This window comes from Danio rerio, chromosome 24 (assembly GCF_049306965.1).
Source record: "Danio rerio strain Tuebingen ecotype United States chromosome 24, GRCz12tu, whole genome shotgun sequence".
NCBI lineage: Eukaryota > Metazoa > Chordata > Actinopteri > Cypriniformes > Danionidae > Danio > Danio rerio.
Genome location: NC_133199.1, coordinates 11,672,075 through 11,692,840, shown reverse-complemented (window position 1 = coordinate 11,692,840; position 20,766 = coordinate 11,672,075). Strand labels below are relative to the sequence as shown.

General features: G+C 33.6%; 1 protein-coding gene across 2 annotated transcripts in view; it reads left to right on the top strand.

Annotated features, from left to right (window-relative positions):
- Nucleotides 1–8,219: 8,219 nt before the first annotated feature.
- myripb (myosin VIIA and Rab interacting protein b) overlaps nucleotides 8,220–20,766 on the top strand; it is a 214,481-nt gene continuing 201,934 nt past the window's right edge. Inside the window, exon 1 of one of the 2 annotated variants that reach the window (XM_021470291.3) lies at nucleotides 8,220–8,615. The gene's annotated coding sequence lies outside the window, so the exon portion shown is untranslated. The remainder of the gene's footprint in view (nucleotides 8,616–20,766) is intronic. The other variant, NM_001353925.1, reaches the window with a different exon arrangement.

Genomic DNA, 20,766 nt, shown 5'->3' with positions numbered 1-20,766 from the left:
TTTTGTGCGGTTGTTTGGTAAATCTTTTTTAGCTGCTTTCTGTGGTCACATAATAATTACATTCCAGCCTCTGAAGAACACAGCGAGAATGCTTTGAAGTTGATGTGTTCTTGTTTTTTAAAGGATAAGTTCAAACAGTTCCCACATTAGTCTATACAGTAAGACTAAAAGAACTGCAAAACTGTTAATAAATCAGACATGTGAACATTTGCACAAACATTTGGAGTAAAACCTCAGACCCATAGAAAGAAATCATGAATCCGTGTGCACTGGTTTGACAGCTACCATATTCAGATTTACTTTTAAAAAATATTACTTTGAGTTTATCTTACATAAACACACACTGTAATGTGTATATATTAGCAAACCACAACTATAAAGACAAGCAGTCCTTGTAATTTAAGATTATATAGACTAGTGGTTCTCAACCTTTGTTCCCTTTGCGAGGTGCCAGAATAGAGCCAAAAAACATATGCTTGCTTTCAGCAGATTAATGTGGTAGCTTAATAAGTTGATTGAACTCATCTGGTTGAGTAAATGTGATCCCTCATTTTATTTGAGTAATGGGGTCTCCCAAAACGTACATAATGAATTTTATTGAACTTGGTGCCTTTGTAGTTTGTACTTGAATTTTTGAGTATGAGGTCTCCCAAAATGTTCTTATTTAAGTACATTGAACTAGGTGCATTTATAAATTGTACTTAACATATAAATTCAAACTTATTTGATGGTAATTTGACTTTTAATTAAACCTAAATTAATTGTAAATGTTTTATTTAAATTTAGTACAATTAATTCTTAACTATAATGTTTTTTTTTTTGTTTTGTTTTTTAACTATGCATTATGCATATCAAACAGAAATAAGCAATGCAATGCATATTTAACTATTTTATTAACTAAAGGTTAATTGACAGGACAATAATAAGTACACTTTATGGGAATTGTTCATCACTAGAAAAGTCATTAAACAGTAGAAATGCAATATAGACAATAAGAAATACTTATTGCTCTTCTGAGATCTTGAGAGATCATTTTTTTGAAAGCGTCAGAATAGACTTCATTCGCTATGTTTTTTAATGATTCGATTTACCTGCTTACACTGCAGACACGAGAGCACAGATCCGATTCATATTTCCCATTACTTATTTGGGGGCCTTAATTGGGGGCCTGAGAATAAAAGGTCAGGAACTACTGATTTAGATATAGAGACCAAAGAGAGTAAAATTATGTTGTGGGATATTAGGTTTACTGTTCTTCAAAAATATTCCATGCACCAATATTTACAGAACTATAAGCTCTTTATTGGGCCATCCATCTTTAGCCTTGATGACACCCTGTAGCCTCCTGGGCATGCAATCTAAAAACTTAAAAATTGTAATGTTTTTATATTTTGTCAGCTGGGTCAGATGGCATTTGTGTTTGAAGTTTGCATGTTCTCCCCGTGTTCGTGTGGGTTTCCTCCGGGTGCTCCGGTTTCCCCCACATGTCCAAAGACATGCGCTGCAGGTTAATTGGGTAAGCTAAATTGTCTGTAGTGTATGTGAATGTGAAGGAGAGTGTATGGGTGTTTCCCAGTGATTGATTACAGCTGTAACGGCATCCGATGCGTAAAAATATATGCTGGATAAGTTAGCAGTTCATTCCACTGTGGCGACCCCTGATTAATAAATGAACTAAGCCAAAAATCAATGAATGAATGAATGAGAGAATGAATTAATGAATGAATTTTCTCAGCAGATACTTCCGTACAATTTGGTTTTTTGACTACTAGATATATATTTTTTTTTCTGTTTTGCTATCCTCGATTACATACGTAATTTGTAGTGTCCTACACCTTTGTTGAAACTCAAGTTGCAATTTAGTGACAAAAAAATCTTGCAATTGTTGTGAATTGTGAAATGTAGTGAAATGTAGTTGTATGTACTTTGGGAGAGTGACCACTAGAGGACATTACAGTTTTACAGATAGATTAACGCTAAACTGATGACCTCTAGAGGGCAAAAGATGGAATTAATAAAAGCTACTTTCTAAAAAGTAAGAAAATAAATCATGGTAAATGGAAAGGGGCTTCAGTGGATTACAACAATAACATTTTTATTAATCTGAACTACAGCAGCTATTCTTCCACTGCTCTGCTTCCTCCCTCATTTGCTGAAATGTTCCATGATATGAAATATGTTACAAATTTTCTTTTTCCTTTTTTTTTCTTTTTCTTATCTATATACTGTAAACCTGCTTTGAGGCAATTTACATTATAAACACTGTATAGAAATAAAAATTACTTGACTTGACTTTATTCAAGATTTCAGGTTGTTGCAGCAACTGGTAAATCATGTAACAGCAGTGTCAGCACTGAAGATCACTACTGAAAAGATCAGATTCCATGCGGTTTTGGGCTGTTCACACTGTCATTACCTGAGTCACATGAGGGTGGAAAAAATCTGATGCTGGCCACATTTTCCTGCAATGTGAACGTAGCCTTAGTGGTGTTGGGGTAGCACAAAGGCTAACTCAAATTATTGTCAGTCCTATGGCCCAAAAATGGTCCAGTAAGACCAAATTATGTTTGCAATTAAAGGCTCCAGACACTACTGAAAGAAAAATCATTCAACCAATGCAATTTTCAGAGGGTAGCACCCATAATGCCTGTTAAGAATGCTTTTTTCATAGTTCTTTGTGGAAAGTAAACATTCAGTGTGGACCACAAATCATGCTGGGTGAAAATGCAGAGAAATATGTCTTTATTAACATGGACTAGAGGCTGTACTTCTTTTTGGGGTGTCATCAAGCCCTATATAGTTTTTCTAAAGATGGATGGCCCAATAAAGAACTTATAGTTTTGTAAATTTTGGTGCATGGAATATTTTTGAAGAAAAGTAAACCTAATATCCCACAACATAATTTTACTCTCTTTGGTCTCTATATCTAAATCAGTAGTTCTTGACCTTTTATTCTCAGGCCCCCAATTAAGGCCCCCAAATAAGTAATGGGAAATATGAATTGGATCTGTGCTCTCGTGTCTGCAGTGTAAGCAGGTAAATCGAATCATTAAAAAACATAGCGAATGAAGTCAATTCTGACGCTTTCAAAAAAATTATCTCTCAAGATCTCAGAAGAGCAATAAGTATTTCTTATTGTCTATATTGCATTTCTACTGTTTAATGACTTTTCTAGTGATGAACAATTCCCATAAAGTGTACTTATTATTGTCCTGTCAATTAACCTTTAGTTAATAAAATAGTTAAATATGCAGTGCATTGCTTATTTCTGTTTGATATGCATAATGCATAATTAAAAAACATTATAGTTAAGAATTAATTGTACTAAATTAAAATAAAACATTTACAATTAATTTAGGTTTAATTAAAAGTCAAATTACCATCAAATAAGTTTGAATTTATATGTTAAGTACAATTTATAAATGCACCAAGTTCAATGTACTTAAATAAGAACATTTTGGGAGACCTCATACTCAAAAATTCAAGTACAAACTACAAAGGCACCAAGTTCAATAAAAAACTATTTTATATTTAAAATATGTATCTAAAATACATGTGTCAAATACTGCCCACCCTGCTGAAACCTTTGTAAAGTTGCTGAAAAAGGAGAACATTGTGGATTTCAGAGTAACTGATTTATTTTGCTATGGCGCCCCCTGATATAAAAGATATTAAGCTGAAGGCAATGTTTGGCTGAAGGCAATGTTTGGATTGAAGAATTTACACATACATGTGCAATATGACAAAGCATTTACCATTGTGAAAGATTAAAATCAATGGTTGTGCCAGCCTGATCTCACGAGGAAACGTAAGTGTTTTACTTTTTGATAGTTTAGAGGCCAATTCGTGAGAATTCGTACGAGTTCAGTCATACGAATATGTACGATTTTAAAAAGGTGGCGTGGCAGCCAACCCCACCCCTAACTTCAACCGTCACTGGGTGATGAGCAAATCATACTAAATTGTACGAATTAGATCATACGAATTCAAATGAATTAGCCACTAAATCAAAAAGTTACGAATTGCGGTGAGATTGTGTTGGTTGTGCAGTTCAGTGAACAGTGAAGTACCACAGATATCATGACTTTGTGTGAGTATGTGTACTACTGTGCATCAAGTGGGCCATGAGTTTTAAAATGCTAGTGAGTTTTATTTTATTTTACTATTTTGTTTTGTTATGTTATGTTATGTTATGTTATTTATTTATTTATTTATTTATTTATTATTTTAATTATTTTATTTTATTTATTTATTTATTTATTTATTTTATTTATTTTTTACTGAGTTTTAAAGAAAGTAATTTTCCACTGTCAAAAGGTTGCAGATCAGTGTTGCCACAAACAAGAGAGAATTTTCTTAGAGGATGGCCCAATAGATTTAAAGTGAAAACTGTTCACCGGTTCTATTACACTTCAGTGTAATGTTGTCGTCCGTCTTGAATTGGACATCATAACTGTATTGATTTGATTGATTTGATTAAAGTAACACTGTGAAACATTTTCACCATTTAAAATAATGATTTTCAATTTCAATACATTTTAAAATGTAATTTATTAATGTGAAGTCAAAACTAATTTGTTAGAATCATTACCCCAGTGTCAGTTTACCCTTCAGAAATCATTCTAATGTGCTAATTTGTTTAATGCATTTTATATTAATATTAACATCAATAAAAATTAATAATTTGCAATACTTTTATGTGACACTATAATATTACTTACAACAAAAAACAGTGGAGTGAGTGGAGGATGATTCAAAATCTAAAAATAAGATTAAGAAACAATAAAAACAATATATTAGACAGATTATAACAGATTTGCACAAAACACCAGAGTCCTTAGCAAATATTTCATGGTGCATGCTGTGTATATACAAATTAAGTATACATTTATTCACCGCTAAGAATGTGTCTAAAACATCTTACAGATATGGTCAAACATGTCAGTCTATTGTAATATCATATTCTACTTTTGATGATGGATATTTACTTATTGGTGGATATTTGTAGAATAACTGTAAAGAGTCATTTAAAAAATATAGACAAATCAACATGTCATATCTGAAACAGTGGCACAGGATAGCAGTCAGGGTCATCACTTGTTCTGCTTATTCCATTGTGCTCTGGACTATTTGTATTGCATTTGTATTTTAGTGCTTTTGTGTTTGCATGAGCTTTTATAACTTACAGTGCATTTTAACCACTGTTAAATTTAGAAGTGAGCTGGTTGAGGCAAATTAATGATTGAAAATTACAAAATGGACATCTGCATAAGGGAACTTAAGGCATTACAAAATATTTCATAATTAATACATTTTGAATCGAAATCTATATCAATCTCCACATCTACATCCCACTTATCTTTTTTTTAAAGATCTGCCACTCAATTTTTTTTTTGCTCATTACTGTCTGGCAGTCAGAGTTATCAATGGCTCTAGTTATCATTTGGGCTCCTTTTAAAATGCTGTTGAAAACAAAAGAAAAAGTGAGAAAAAGACCAAACATGAATGAATATGAGTTATGTATCATGCCTGTAGTAAAATATATTAATTCTTAACGGCTTAAAAGTTAAGGTGTAAGCACTGTCAACCTCCTATTTTTAATATGAATCTTAAAATTTTTTGGGCTGTAATTTATGACTGTAATGCAAAGCTGAATTGTCGAAATCATTACTCAAATCTTCTGTCACTTGGTCCTTTAGAGATCATTATAAGATGTTGATTTACAAACAAAACATAATAAAAATAAGAAATGTTTCTTGATCAGCAGCAAATTATAAATACAATATTACATTTCTAAAGATTTATGTAACTGAATACTGGAGTATTGCTGCTGTGAATTCAGATTTAATAACAGTGATGTAATAAAAAAACACTCAATTATGAATGTCAAAATCTTATTAAAATAACTGGAATAAAAACATGTAACATGTTTGATAATATAGGGATTTGTTATGAAAAAATCCACATTAATCGCTTAAATAAGCTTTCTTGTCTTACCCCTGTTTCCTACATCTCTGTAATCAGCTTTCTTCAGATATGAGGAAATATTGGCTCTATATATTGCTTTAATAAGGATGTACTATTTTTATGTCCCTGCTGAAAAAACAGCTTTAACCAACCTAAGATGGTTGGCTGTTTTTAGCTGGTCAGCAAGCATGACCAGCTAAGACCAGGCTGGAAATGGTTGAAACCAGCCTGGAAATGGCCAAACCCCTCTAAAATTAGCTCAGGCTGGTTTACGTTAAGCTACTTTTTTCACTCTGGATTTTAATTTGTTCTCTTTGACAGTACAGTGCATATTTTAGGCTAAATAAAGTAGACAACCTTCAATAAAACTTTTAAAAAACCTCTCATCTACACATAAATATGTAATTAAAAGCCAAAACATGTATAAACAAGAGGTCAGTAGCGTACAACTAACGTTAACTTACCTCTGCTAATATGCTTATCAGAATTTTTTCAAAGACACTTACTAACTCTTTAAAAAAAATACTCAACAGAAATATGTCAAGCTGTGCTTCAGTTTGTGGAATTATGTTTTGCTTTGCATCCATGCACTAGGACTGACAACACTTACTGCATCCATTCATTCGCCTTTCACAGTGATTGAACGTATTGATACTGATGTTTTGATTATGTTATTTTTAACTGTGTTCGAATAAATATTATGTTTGCCTACATTTGACTGTGTTATCTGCCTTACTGTTACATCTTTGAGCCAGGTGTAACGTCCCATTTGGTCTTTCTGTGTTGGTCCATCTCACCATATACTGTATACTAAAAAGTATATATATATATATATATATATATATATATATATATATATATATATATATATATATATATATATATATATATATATATGTTTATTTTTTTGTCCTACTTTCTTTCTTGTTTAACAAAGAGAATAATTTTTCAACACATTTCTGAACATAATAGTTTTAATAACTCATTTATGATAACTGAATTACTAACTTATTTACTGACAGTAAATAAGATTTTACTAGATGTTTTTCAAGACACTTCTAGGCAGCTTAAAGTGACATTTAAAGGCCTAACTAGGTTAATTAGGTTAACTAGGTAGGTTAGGGTGATTAGGCATGTCATTGTATAACGATGATTTGTTCTGTATACCATCGGGAAAAAATAGCTTGAAGGGACTTATAATTTAAATTTTAAAATGGTTTTTAAAAAAATAAAAACTGCTTTTATTCAAGTCGAAACAAAACATATATATATATATATATATATCTATATATATATATATATATATATATATATATATATATATATATATATATATATATATATATATATATATATATATATATATATATATATTATTACTTTGCGAATTAAGGTATTACACCACTCAGCAGTCAGCAGTTCATAAACAGACACTTGTGCATACCGTCACAGTGATTAACCCTATCACATCAGTTATCACCTTGTCATGTTGTCATTTTGTTAAAGGTTTATGGAAGGAAACAAAATGTTACATAAATAATGTTTTTTTTTTTTTTTGTACACTCTCAGAAAAGGTACATGAGCTGTCACTAAGGCAGTACCTTTTCAAAAGATACATATTTGTACCCAAAGATTCCACAGATGCACCCAAAAAGTACCTTTGAGGTAGCCTACCATAATGGACCCTTCAGGTAAAAAATATGTACTCTTTAAAAAGGTACTGCCCCAGTGACAGCTCCTTTACCTTTATTTCTGAGAGTATGTAAGTTGATTTGAATTTATAAAAAAAGGGGTGTTTTTAGTGCGCACAATGAGGTAATTGAGATGTCAAATTCAATTTTATTATTAGGAAAAATAGGAATTTAAAAATCTATTTCTTATTTTACTACTAAAATATCATTCTGTCCATGCAGGGTTGCAAGAAGGCTCTTGCCCAAAGAAAAACACATTACAATTAATACAGATTTTGTGCCTGATGTGGGATTTTTTTATGGATTAGATGTCTTCCAAGTATTTATTCATTTAATTTTTAAATCTATATTTAATTATAATTTTGAAAAACTGCAAAGTTGAAATAGCACTCGTTTCATAGAATGACTCATATTCAATGATGGATACAATGGAGTTTGCTGAGTATATACATATCATTTCATAATCCCATATGCAATAAATCAAAGTTACATTTACTTTCAGAGATGTAGTGGAACAGCTTTTTTCTCCGTATGTACAGTTATAATAACGGGTTGAACTCTACGTTGTGATTGGCTGATCAGCGGGATGCTCAGGTGCCGGAGGAGGATGCAAGCTTCCGCTCGATGTCACCATGTGTTTGTGCAGACATAGCCACTCAAAGGAGAAAAGAGAGCATTGTGAGAAAGGACTAACCAGTTATTAGCCATTACATTCATACTTTATTCAGGCAATAGCTTAACTGCTGCCGAAACACACTGCTGTAAACAGACGAAAATCCTGTAAATCAGTTTGCACCAGTCGGCGCCCCGTAAGTCAAAGCGCGTGACTGTGTGTGTATGTGCCTGCGTGGAAAATCGCAGATCACCGATCAATGGAAGTTAACTGAACCAAACCCACCTCGCTGCCAGTGCGTGAACGTTTGTAACCGGCGAAGATTCCGCGGATATTGATTTCACGTAAGTTTGTACTGATGTCAGATTGATTCGTTGTGAATCCTTCTTCTTGAGCTGCTTATATCGTTGATTTATCAACAGAAAGTTTGTGTTTTAATTGTACAATTGTGCACTACAAGAGGATGAATAGATGTGAATGCTGGCGTATGTGACAGCTTTACATTATAGTAACTGATTTCTACATGAGAAATGTGCTAAGTGCACCTGACTCACAGTCCTTCTCTTATGGCAAGCCCCATTAGCCTTAAGCTGTTAAAACGAAATAGTTTCTATGTCATTAGTAGACGTTGGCGTTGGTACAGTAATTTGTCGTAGATGTGGACTACTCACATCTGATTGATAGGACTACATTGCAGAGACGTCCATTTAGTCTATTGTTATGTTTTTTTAATATGGGCGACGTGGTGGCGCAGTGGGTAGCACAATCGCCTCACAGTAAAAAGGTCGCTGGTGCGAGCCTTGTGTCAGTTGGCATTTCTGTGTTGATTTTGCAAATAATACTTTAATGAAATTATATTATTAAGGGGAAAGACCGAATGTGCGAATATAAAACCAACTTGACCTTTATCGTCTGCAATACATCTATGCGATATGTCCAATTAAATAAATATTTTGTAGTATGTATTGGGTTTTTTATCAATGCAGTTCATTTGCATTACTGGCCTTACTGTGGCCTTACTGTGTCTGTATTGTTAGGCACAGTGCAAGCAATGATGTCACAGAGATGCTCACACTCATAGCTGCATGATGTCATCTCTGAAAGTTTTTCACACACCATGGAAGTGTGTAAAGTTCTTTGTTCGTAAATCTCACATCCGCACGCAGCTTTACCCAATCCCACACTTGATGAAATCTTGATGGAAAATGCAAAGGCAAAACAGCTGCTGCACCACTCATCTGGAAAGTAGCTTGCAGAGTAGAACTGCCTCACTTTTGCCCTCTGAGCTGCCATGAAGCAAAAGTAAAAAAAAAAGAAAAAAAAAAGAAAACGTGCTGACTTACTGGAGCATCAGCACAGATTGTTTCCCTGCTCTCATATCAACCTCTGCTCTAGCAGCAAGAACTAATTCTAAAAGTTAAATGGGCCAAAAAGCAATTGAAGTAATTTATTTTTTATTTTGTCTGTTCCAGACACTAAAAGTGGGGGAAGTTTGTTATACAAATCATAAAATATCAGGCATTTTTGTTCATCATTAAAAATGTTGACAACCTATTTATGAAAATGTTTTTTTTTTCTACCATGTTTTTTGTTACAGTGTTTCACATGTTTGCAGATGAGCATATTAAATCTATTTGAATATATTGTTATTTACAGGTATTATCAAACAGTATAGATGGTGCAGCAGAAATTTGCAGGAAATCTGTAGGAATTGAAAATATATTGCAATCCCAATCTTTTTTTTTTGATTTTGACATTTCTTTAAATTCTTTAATATATATATATATATATATATATATATATATATATATATATATATATATATATATATATATATATATATATATATATATATATATTTCTTTAATACACTTTAAACTTAGCGATTGCAGAATTGACTGCTCAGCATAACAGCTGGATGTTCTCTATTCATTATGGTTCATGAAAATAAAGCTTTTAAGTAATTGGAGTTCAGGGAAAAGTCTGGTAATTTTACAGTTGGCTTAGAGTGGGAACCATGAATAGTGAAAAATGATACATAAATATTCATCAAATGTTCATAAGCATATGCTTATAAGTTATAAACATTGGGAAAAATGTTAATGTCTGTTTTCATAATAAATATTTATCAATCCTTTAATATTATGTATTTTTAATATTATTTTGCAAAATATATATTATATCATATTTCTTTGAAAGAATATCGGAAGTGGAAAATTTTTTTTTAAATAAAATAAAATGGGATCCATGGTACTCCTGAAAAAAGGATGTATATTAAAGGTGACATTGGATTTAATTTAAATTAGTTGAGAAGAAAGCATTTAGAAGCTTGTATAAATAAATATATAATATGCCATAATTTACCTGTTTGATGTTCATGCAAGTTTAAACATAACCAGCTAGTTATTTACAATCGCCCACCTCCAAGCAAACTATGGGCTTTGTTCTCCTCACGGCTAATGCTGGTGGCTTTCGTTCCTCTGTGTTTGAACAATAAAGTAATCCCATGATGCAGTCTGCTATGTGTTTTCTATATATCTTTTGGGATCACACAATCTATTTCACAAAAATTAATTGATTGATTAATAGAACTATATGACATCATTGTCATTGTATGCTACTCTTCATATACTGACAGTATGTCAATAGCATAATAATGCAAGTACACTCATAGTCTTAACAATATCATATAAATGTGAAAAAAATATTCTAAACAAATAAAACATACTTAATCTAGAATTGATAATGCTCAAAATGAAAAAAAAAATGTTACAGTATAGATGCTTAAGTTATGTAAAAACATACTGTATGCACTGAACTGAACATTTTATTATTTCATAAACAAATATTTGAAATTAATCCTGGAGCTATCCATAAAAGTAATTAATCAAAAGTCACACATCCCCTGAGCATATCTTTCACTTTGATGAAAATAGCATGCAAAATGGACAAACATTTCTGGAATCTTTTTTTTTTTTTTTTTTTTAAACAATGTGCTTTTCTCCTCCTTGTTTGTGAAGGAGCAATCTTATTTTATCTTATCTTATGTACGGGAAATTTCTACCAACTATTCTCGTCTTTTCACTCACCACTTCTTTTTTATTGTAAACTAACAGACAGAATCTTATAGTATTAGTGATTTATTTGAACACACAAAGTATTTCCATTACATGAACTGAGTTTAGTGCATACACAGCAAAAAAGTCTTACAATAATTGGTTTTAGCCCACTTTCATGGCTGAAACGGGTTCTGAGTTTGGAATATTTGAGCACTTGAACATCTGTTGAGTTTGCTGTTGGCTGGTGCTTGAAACCCAAGCCACATCAGAAGATTTAGCTAAACGACTAAAACAAAAATATAGAATTAGGTTTCTAAACCAAGCATATAGATCTGTGTGTTTAATATCTGCCTTTTTTGGCTTAGTGATGGCACTACATTGGGGTTAGGGATTGGCCATATCCTTGTATCCAGCTGTATCCCCTGGAGGGACAATACAATATTTCAACTCTATTTTTAGGGCGCTATCATACACCCGGCGCAGTGTGGCGCAAGGCGTGGCGCAGTAGTCTTTTGGTAGTTTCAGCTTGGCGCAAGAATCGTTTTGAGGCGTTGCTCTACGCTGTTTAAATAGCAGATGCATTAGCGCTCATTTTTGCGCCCATAGGCGTTCTGGTCTAAAAAGGAAGGCGTTCTGAGGCGGACCGCTGGCGCGTTGCTATTTTGAGAATCTATAATAGATTTTTTATTACACCAAAACAAACCCGGTCTAAACTCCGGCGCAGAGTTGCGCCTCGCTCACGCACTGCTTAATACACACAAGAGAGCAATAGGCAAATATCTTTACATAAGAAAAAATTTAAATATTAAGGATATATATAGTATATAATAAGAATAGATATAGAATATAAATATAAAGGATTAAAATATTACAAAACATTATTTTCTAGCCTACATAAATATGAAAAACCACTGCTTTTATGTCTTCTTCATCTCGGGAGGCTTTTTCAGTTCATTTATAACAATTTGCTTTTGTATAATGTTATTATTATTAGCAGTATTATTTATTATATCTATATTTATATTTGTTTTATTAAAAACAAGCTTAGATTTGCCCACCTGTCAGGTTTTAGACCATATGGGGCACAGCATGTGTTTTACAATATAACTCAGGTTTTTGAGCACATTTTGCTATTATTATTCATTTATTCGTTTGCTGAAAATTAGAACTAAATTTAGAAATAATTTTGAAACAAATCTTTGCGCTTAACAAACAAAAGTATTTATTTATAGACTAATTGATGTCTGTGCGTAAAGGTTTCCCTATCCAAGAGCGAAAGTGAAAGTGATCCATTATCTCTCATTCTCACGCAGTAGATGCCCTGTTTAACAGTTTTCTGTTAAAAAACTGTTAACTGTTAACTGTTTGCTTGTGAAATGCTAATTTTTTCCACTTAGACTTACTTTGCGTCCTGTAAATAGCGAATGCGCTCTTGGCACAACGCAGCTGACTCTTAAAAGGAATGGGAGATGAGACTCTAATTGGTTTATTCTCAAAACACACCTATAACTTATTAAGAAAATAAAGTCAACCCTTTTAGAACATGCGCCGCGGCGCAAGGCAGATTTCCCGTCCTTAAATTAGCAAAAACGCGTCCTGACACCCCCTGAAATCGTTTGCGCCCTGCGTTTTGCGCTCTGCACTTGGACCGTCAAAATAGAGCCCTTAGTGTCCTGTGAGAACAGCCTAATCAAAGGTAACCAAGCTTATTGTAGAACAAAATTACTATTCTGTCTCATTATCGATTAACTTATTATCAATTAGCAGATCGATCAGAGAAGACACACCTAATAATATTGGCAATAATAAGTTATTAAATTCCTTACTCATTAAATAATAATTCATTTATTCATTCATTCATTTTCTTTTCGGCTTAGTCCCTTAATTAATCTGGGGTCGCCACAGCGGAATGAACCGACAACTTATCCAGCATATGTTTTACGCAGCCGATGCCATTCCAACTGAAACCCATCACTGGGAAACACCCATACATCTCATTAACACACATACAGTACACTTCGGACAGTTTAGCCAATTCACATATATCACATGTCTTTGGACTGTGGGGGAAACAAGAGCACCCAGAGAAAACCCATGCGAACATGGGAAGAATATGCAAACTCCACACAGATATGCCAACTGACCAAGCCGAAGCTCAAACCAGCTACCTTCTTGCTGTGAGGCGACAGCGCTACCCACTATCCATAAAATAATAATTATAAATAATTTGTTATATATTAGGGCCGCACGATATTGGAAAAATCTGACATTGTGATTTTTTGTTATTATGTGATTTATATATTGCAAAATGATTACAATTTTACCAGTTGAACTGAATAGCTGTATTTGGAAAGAATTTATAATTCTAGGTTGATTGAGATGATTCTGTATGGAAGTACATCTACAAAAATCTAATAAAAAATAAAAGCATAGATAAATACAATCAATGATCAGGTTTGGTAGAATTTTAAAATGCTTATGAATTTAAATGTTTGTGAAGATAAAATGATCTTTTAAACACTGTTTGTTTTAGATAATGCACTCTTAAACCGTTGCTTAAATGTGCAAACTTGAAAGATGGTCTTCCAAGGGTAATAAGTCTTGCATGTTCTTTTTTTATTACTCAGAATTACTTAGCAGTACACTTGCAGTAAAATGCCCTTGTAGATTAAGTATTTATTTTTAATTTACACAGCACAATAACATTGTTATTATAGAAAGTTTCTTTCTGGAATTCAACTTAACATTTTTAGGGAAATTGTACCCAAAATAATTTATGAAGCCATATACAATGGTATTTGAATCAAACACTTCAGCACATTCATCAGCTGGAATTGATGCCCTTCTGATGAATTGAGGTAGTTGTACTTGAACCTTAAAGAGTATGTGCTTTCTTTCCCTTGCCAGTCCCTATATAAATAAAGCATAACAATATGACCCAAATTACACAGATAGAGAAGCAATTAATTTACTCTATGTTGCTTATTTGTAGAATGAGTTTATACTCATTTTTTACTTAAGGATGTGGCCCTTAAGCATGTGGCCCTCAAAAGTAGTTGATTTTGTGATTATATACAGTTGAAGTCAGGCCCGGATTGGCCAATCAGGAGGACCGGGAGAGTTCCCAGTGGGCCGGTCCATTTTTTGGCGGCAAGGGCCGGTGTTTCTAGCTGCTGGCACTCTCAACAGTCGGACTTTTTTAATTTATTTATTAATTTGACCATAGCCTCACTCTTTTTATTCATTACTTTGCTGCAGCTCCGCTCTTCTTATTTATTGTCTCGCAGCCCCATGAGCAAAAGGCAGTCTGCAGGGTAATGATGATGTAACTATCATTCCGGCCACACATAAGTAATAGCGCAATTGTGGTCCAGTGGTCAGCACGTTGCCTTATGACGTCGTTGATCGGTGGTGTTCGATTCTCACCTGAGTAGTTCATTTTTTTTCATTTTTATTGTTAAGACATATAAAACTGTAAGGTTGTTGAACATTTGAAGTTCTAAAGCAGCTGTTTTCTTGAAAAAGACGTGATAGTGTAATTGGAAACTGAATTGGAAATGACCTGATTTTAATATAGTCAGTCGTGAACTGAGGTGGGCCGGTCTAATGCTTGAAACTCCAGGGCTGAAAAGGAGACCCACTCCAGCCTTGAATTATTTGCCCTCCTGAATTATTAGCCCCCCTGTTTATGTTTTTCCCCAATTTCTGTTTAACGGAGAGAAGATTTCTTCAACACATTTCTAAATATAACAGTTTTAATAATTAATTTCTATAACTGATTTATTTTATCTTTGCCATCATGACAGTAAATTATATTTGACTAGATATTTTTCAAGACACTTCTATACAACTTAAATAGACATTTAAAGGATTAACTTGGTTAATTAGGTTAACTAGGCAGGTTAGGGTAATTAGGCAAGTTATTGTATGATGGTTTGTTCTGTAAACTATCGAAAAAATAGCTTATATGGGCTAATGAAATTGTCCCCAAAATAGCTTTAAAAAATGTAAGAAGACTTTTTTTCAGAGGGAAAAATATTATATATTATTCATTTATTTTCTTGTCTGCTTAGCCCCTTTATTAATCCTTTATTATGCCTGAATTCTTTTAAAATCATGTCTCAAAAACACATGCAAATGATAAATTATAATACAGACTCAACACTGCATATCCTGTGATGTGACTATTGCGAATGATCACATTGCGACCTCAATGCTGAAATTAGATATTGTTTAGGCCTATTATATATATAATAATTGGTTTAAGCCAACATGGCTGCTGAGTTAATGCTTTAGGCCCAATAAATAATTTTCTGTTGTACTATGTGGAGAATTATATTATTGCATTGCTTTGCTAAATTATTATTACCCTATTTCTGGCTGTTCAGACTGTGAATATGTTCTGAAAAATGACTTGTTCATGGCCATGATTATCATTCAATCAAATGAATCACAAATAAGACAAAATCTATATATTTTTATTACTGTATGTATATTCAACTGGTTACATGTGAAGCAAATAAAAAATGGGGTGCCATCATTTTTCACTTCAGCTATCACTTGCATACCTCTTAAATTAGTTATGCTCCCATTTGTTAGTCGCTTTGAATAAAATCATCTGCTGAATGAATATATGTCAATTTAGGTTACATGAATGTAAACAATGTTTAAACAGCTTGCCATACTCACTGCCTTTCAATTTACTGTGATTCTTCATAGAGATAACTGGTTGTTTTGTGTTTCATTCATATTTCGTTTTATCTAATGCCGCAGTATTGCAGCGCTGTGTTTGCAGGAAATGCACTGTTAATGTATCTACAGTATGTGCGCTTTGCTAGATCAAGTTTGCTCAATAAATCATCCTCTCGTCATGCATTAAGTCAACATGTCTGCCTAGCTGCTTTGATTCAATATGACAGTGTATAATTGCTGCCTGATGTATTTGCTTTGTTTCTGGAATATATAGCACAAACATAGTTACGATAAGTCACATTAGCACTTTTTGATTGTTAGTGCAGTTATAAAGAAGGACATTAGGTCACAAAAGTAGAGAGAGTTTGTTAGTGGTTTATCCTAATAGCCCTGCCTCAGCATTCTGTGGTCAGATATTTTTATATGATGACTTCTTAACTGCCTAACTGACCACTGTCCATTATGAAAGAATGATTTAATAGTTATATGGTTTCCAAATCATCATTAGTTCTTTTTATTTTATATTATTTGCCAAGCAGTCACATATTAAGCAAGTTAATGTGTAGTCAGTTATTATCAGAGTCATTTTTGCAAAATAAACCCACCCTGATTAATATAATATGACCTGAATTGAGATTTAGATGTGCTTGTATAGATTTGATATAGTTTGTTAGTTAATAATCACCTTATAAGGTAATTAGAGTATTCTATCTGACATTTTGTCAAAATTGAGTTATTGACATATTTTTATTAAATGACAGTTTATTTACATTATGGAACCTTTTTAAATGTTGTTTACATTTTACGACATTTTATTTTAAACAAATGTTACACAAATACTGTTTGCTATATGGAATGCAAAAACTTTGAAGCTCAATATCTCAAAATCATTTAGAACGCAGATAGGACCTTATAATTCCATGACATAATGCTATAAAGCTATTTTGTTTTCTTTTTTTACCTTTCACAATATTTTGTGTTATAAAATATTAGAATGTTTGGTGGAATTTTATGCTTATGAGTTTAAATGTTTGTGAGGAAAAAAATAAAATCTTTTAAGCACTGTTCATTTTAGATAATGCACTCTTAAACAGTTGTTTTAAATGCTGCAAACTTGAAACATGGCCTTCTTAGGGTATAATGTAAGTCTTGCATGTTTTTTTTTAATTAACAGAACTACTTGGCAATGTACTTAAAATTCCTTTGTAGATTAAGAGTTTATTTTTAATTTACACAGCACAATAAGATTGTGATTATAGTAAGTGGAATCTTAGTCTTTCTGGAATTCAAGTCAACATTTTTTTGGGGGGATTATACCTAAAATAATTTCTGCAGCTATAAACATAAAAGCTATGGCATTTGAATCAAACACTGCAGCATATTTAACAGCTGGAATTGAGGCCATTCTGATGAATTGAGGTAGTTATACTTGAACCTTAAAAAGAATGTGCCTTGCCAGTCCCTATATAAATAAACCACATAAATATGACCCAAATTACACAGATAAAAGCAATTACTTCACACTATGATGCTTATTTGTAGACGAAATTTATACTTCACTTTTTTCTAAGGATATTATATATGTAGATAGATAGATAGATATATTTCTATCTATCTATCTATCTATCTATCTATCTATCTATCTATCTATCTATCTATCTATCTATCTATCTATCTATCTATCTATCTATCTATCTATCTATCTATCTATCTATCTATCTATCTATATATATATATATATATATATATATATATATATATATATATCTATCTATCTATATATATATATATATATATATATATATATATATATATATATATATATATATATATATATATATATATATATATATATATCTTTGTGTTTATGTGCTGAAGAAAAGATTGCAAACAGGTGGATTATGATTGGTGGAGCTTAAAGGGCACAGCTGACTGAGTCATCACCCAGAGGCAGCTTTAACGTCATGCTCTCTCTCTCCATTTCTTTGTCAACATCTCTCTCCCTTTCCTTCTCTGTAATACCATCTCTGAAATGTCCTATAATTGGCCCATCTTCTTTCACCCAATCTCCTCCTGTTTCCTTTTCTCTCTCATGGCTCTTTATGAATAAACTGCTATACAATTTAGTAAACCAACAAAAACATATATATTTAGGTATTTTAAATTTAAATCCAGCTAGCTGCCAGTATATTATTCTGCATATTTATCTCATCACTTGTTTCTCTCTTATACTGTTCACCACTGAGGCCGTTCTCTTCTATACTCATAAAGAGACTCTGTGTGACATCTTGGTCCACAGTTCAGTTTTCCTGATGACTGTAGCCTGGCTAAGTACATTAATGCAGCTGCAGTATGCTGTGTATCGTTCTTATCTCAGACGACCTGTTTGCTCGTTAAAGATAACCGACTTGTATTTCAGGAACTTTTTTGTATAAATGCATTTTATGGTTTTATGCTTGCCTTTAAATCTATTTATGTTTTCTCTCTGTGGATAAGTATTAACAGACTTTGGCATTTAAGTCTTTTTCTCCTACTCTGACCAGAATGATTAACCACAGTAAGAATTTATGTATTGTAATTTTATGTAACTATATGTGTGGTCATTAGCTGCAGTACCCACCAGGTTCACTAAAGGGCACTCCAGCCATATGCACACTCCACCAGACATTCACCTGGACTACACTCCCCATCTTGCTTTGCATCTCACAGCTCATACTTTTAATGGACATAGCATGCACTCACACACAGCTACTGATCATTGACACTGAGACCTGTATGCTTCTGTTACTGTTGCCTGCCTGACTAATCTGTTTAATAAATTGCATGAGGATCCATATCTCTGTTGCAAGTGTCCTTCTGTTACAGAAGACTCAGACTGCCAGATCCCTCTAAATTCCCCTAATGGTGGGTGCCATATACCTCTGAATTCCCTCAATGGTAGGAGCCAGATCTCCTGAATACTCTGAAAGTTCCAGTTCCAGGAATGGCTACCAGAGTTGCCACCTGAATCCTATGAATAGCCAGAGTCGCCACCCGAGTCCCATGAATGGCCAGAGCCACCACCAGAGTTTCACAAATGACCAGAGCTGCTACCTGAGTTCCACGAATGGCTACCAGAGTCAAGTGACTTCCCAGAGCTGTATGACTTCCCAGTACCTCCTGAACCAGAGCTTCCTGATCCACCAGGGTTGTCTGAACTTACAATGCTTCTTAAACTAGAGCCTCTTGACCCACTGGGGTTATATGAACCACCAGTGCTTCCTAAACCAAAGCTTCCTGACTGACTGGGGTTGTCTGAACTGCAAATGTCTTCTGACCCACTGAGGTTGTCTGACACATCAGTGCCTGCTGAATTAGAGCCCCCAGACTTTCTTCAGCTTCACGCTCCAGCCCCTCAGCAGCTCCAGGCTCCAGGCTCCAGGCCTTTCACAGCTCCACACTCACGATCACCAGTGATCTGCATAGGCTTAGACACAGCACACACACAGTTCTGGGCTGAGTCTTGTTAGTCTGTAACTTTATGAAACGTTTCCTTGTCTTGCCTTGTCTAGACATGTTTTTGCCCTTTTATTGTTTTATTGTTTCTGTTATTTTCGCCGATTGTCCTGACCATTCACCTGTTTTTGACCTCTCATTTTGGATTACCTGTATGCTTCTGTTTGCCCCTGTTTTGACCGCTGCCTGCCTGACTAAACTGTTTAATAAACGCCGTGTGGATCCTCATCTCTGTTGTCAGCGTTTCTCTATTACAGAAGTACTAATTTGCTCCTGTATTGATGACTGTTTGCTGACCATTCTTTATGTAATAAAAGCTGCACATAGAACTCCATCTCTGTTGCCAAGCCACATCATAATATGGAACCATTGAATCACAAATATTTATAAATTTTGTGAATATTAGTTTTTTTGAGCAATGTGGGTTTAAAAAATACAGTAGAATATACAGTATTTTTACAGTATATTACAATATAATTCCTGTCAAGGCGACGCGGTGGCACTGTAGGTAGTGCTGTCGCCTCACAGCAAGAAGGTTGCTGGTTCGAGCCTCAGCTGGATTAGTTGGCATTTCTGTGAGGAGTTTGTATGTTCTCCCCGTGTTTGCGTAGGTTTCCTAAGGGTGTTCCGGTTTCCCCCACAGTCCAAAGACATGTGGTTCAGGTGAATTGGGTAAGCTAAAATTATTTGTAGTGTATGTGTGTAAATGAGAGTGTATGAGTGTTTCCCAGTAATGGGTTGCAGCTGGAAGGGCATCCTCTCTGTAAAACATTGGCTGGATAAGTTGTCGGTTCATTCCGCTGTTGCGACTCCAGATTAATAAAGGGACTGAGCCGAAAAAAAAAGAATGATAGATTTATTTACACACATAAAAGTTTCAGCACACACATACAAACCACAATCTAACGTCCATTCCGACATACCATATAGATGCATAATTTATCCAAAAAGCCTTTTAACAAATTAAATTTAGCGTTAAACAGCAATGGGTGAAAGATGACCATTGTAATATGTTTCAGCGAACACATGTTTGTCCCTAATAAGCCTGTTTTTGATCAATCGTAAAACCTATTTTCTAAAAAAGAGGATAAACTATTAAAAGTTGATTGAAAAATTACAGTATGTCAAAAAAACTAAAATTGTGTAAGGCGTGTCATGTTGTCTCGTCTTTCATTTTGTAGTTTAATTTTATCTTCCTATTTCCTGCTTTGTTTCAAACCATCTAGCATTTAGTTCTTGTGTCATATTT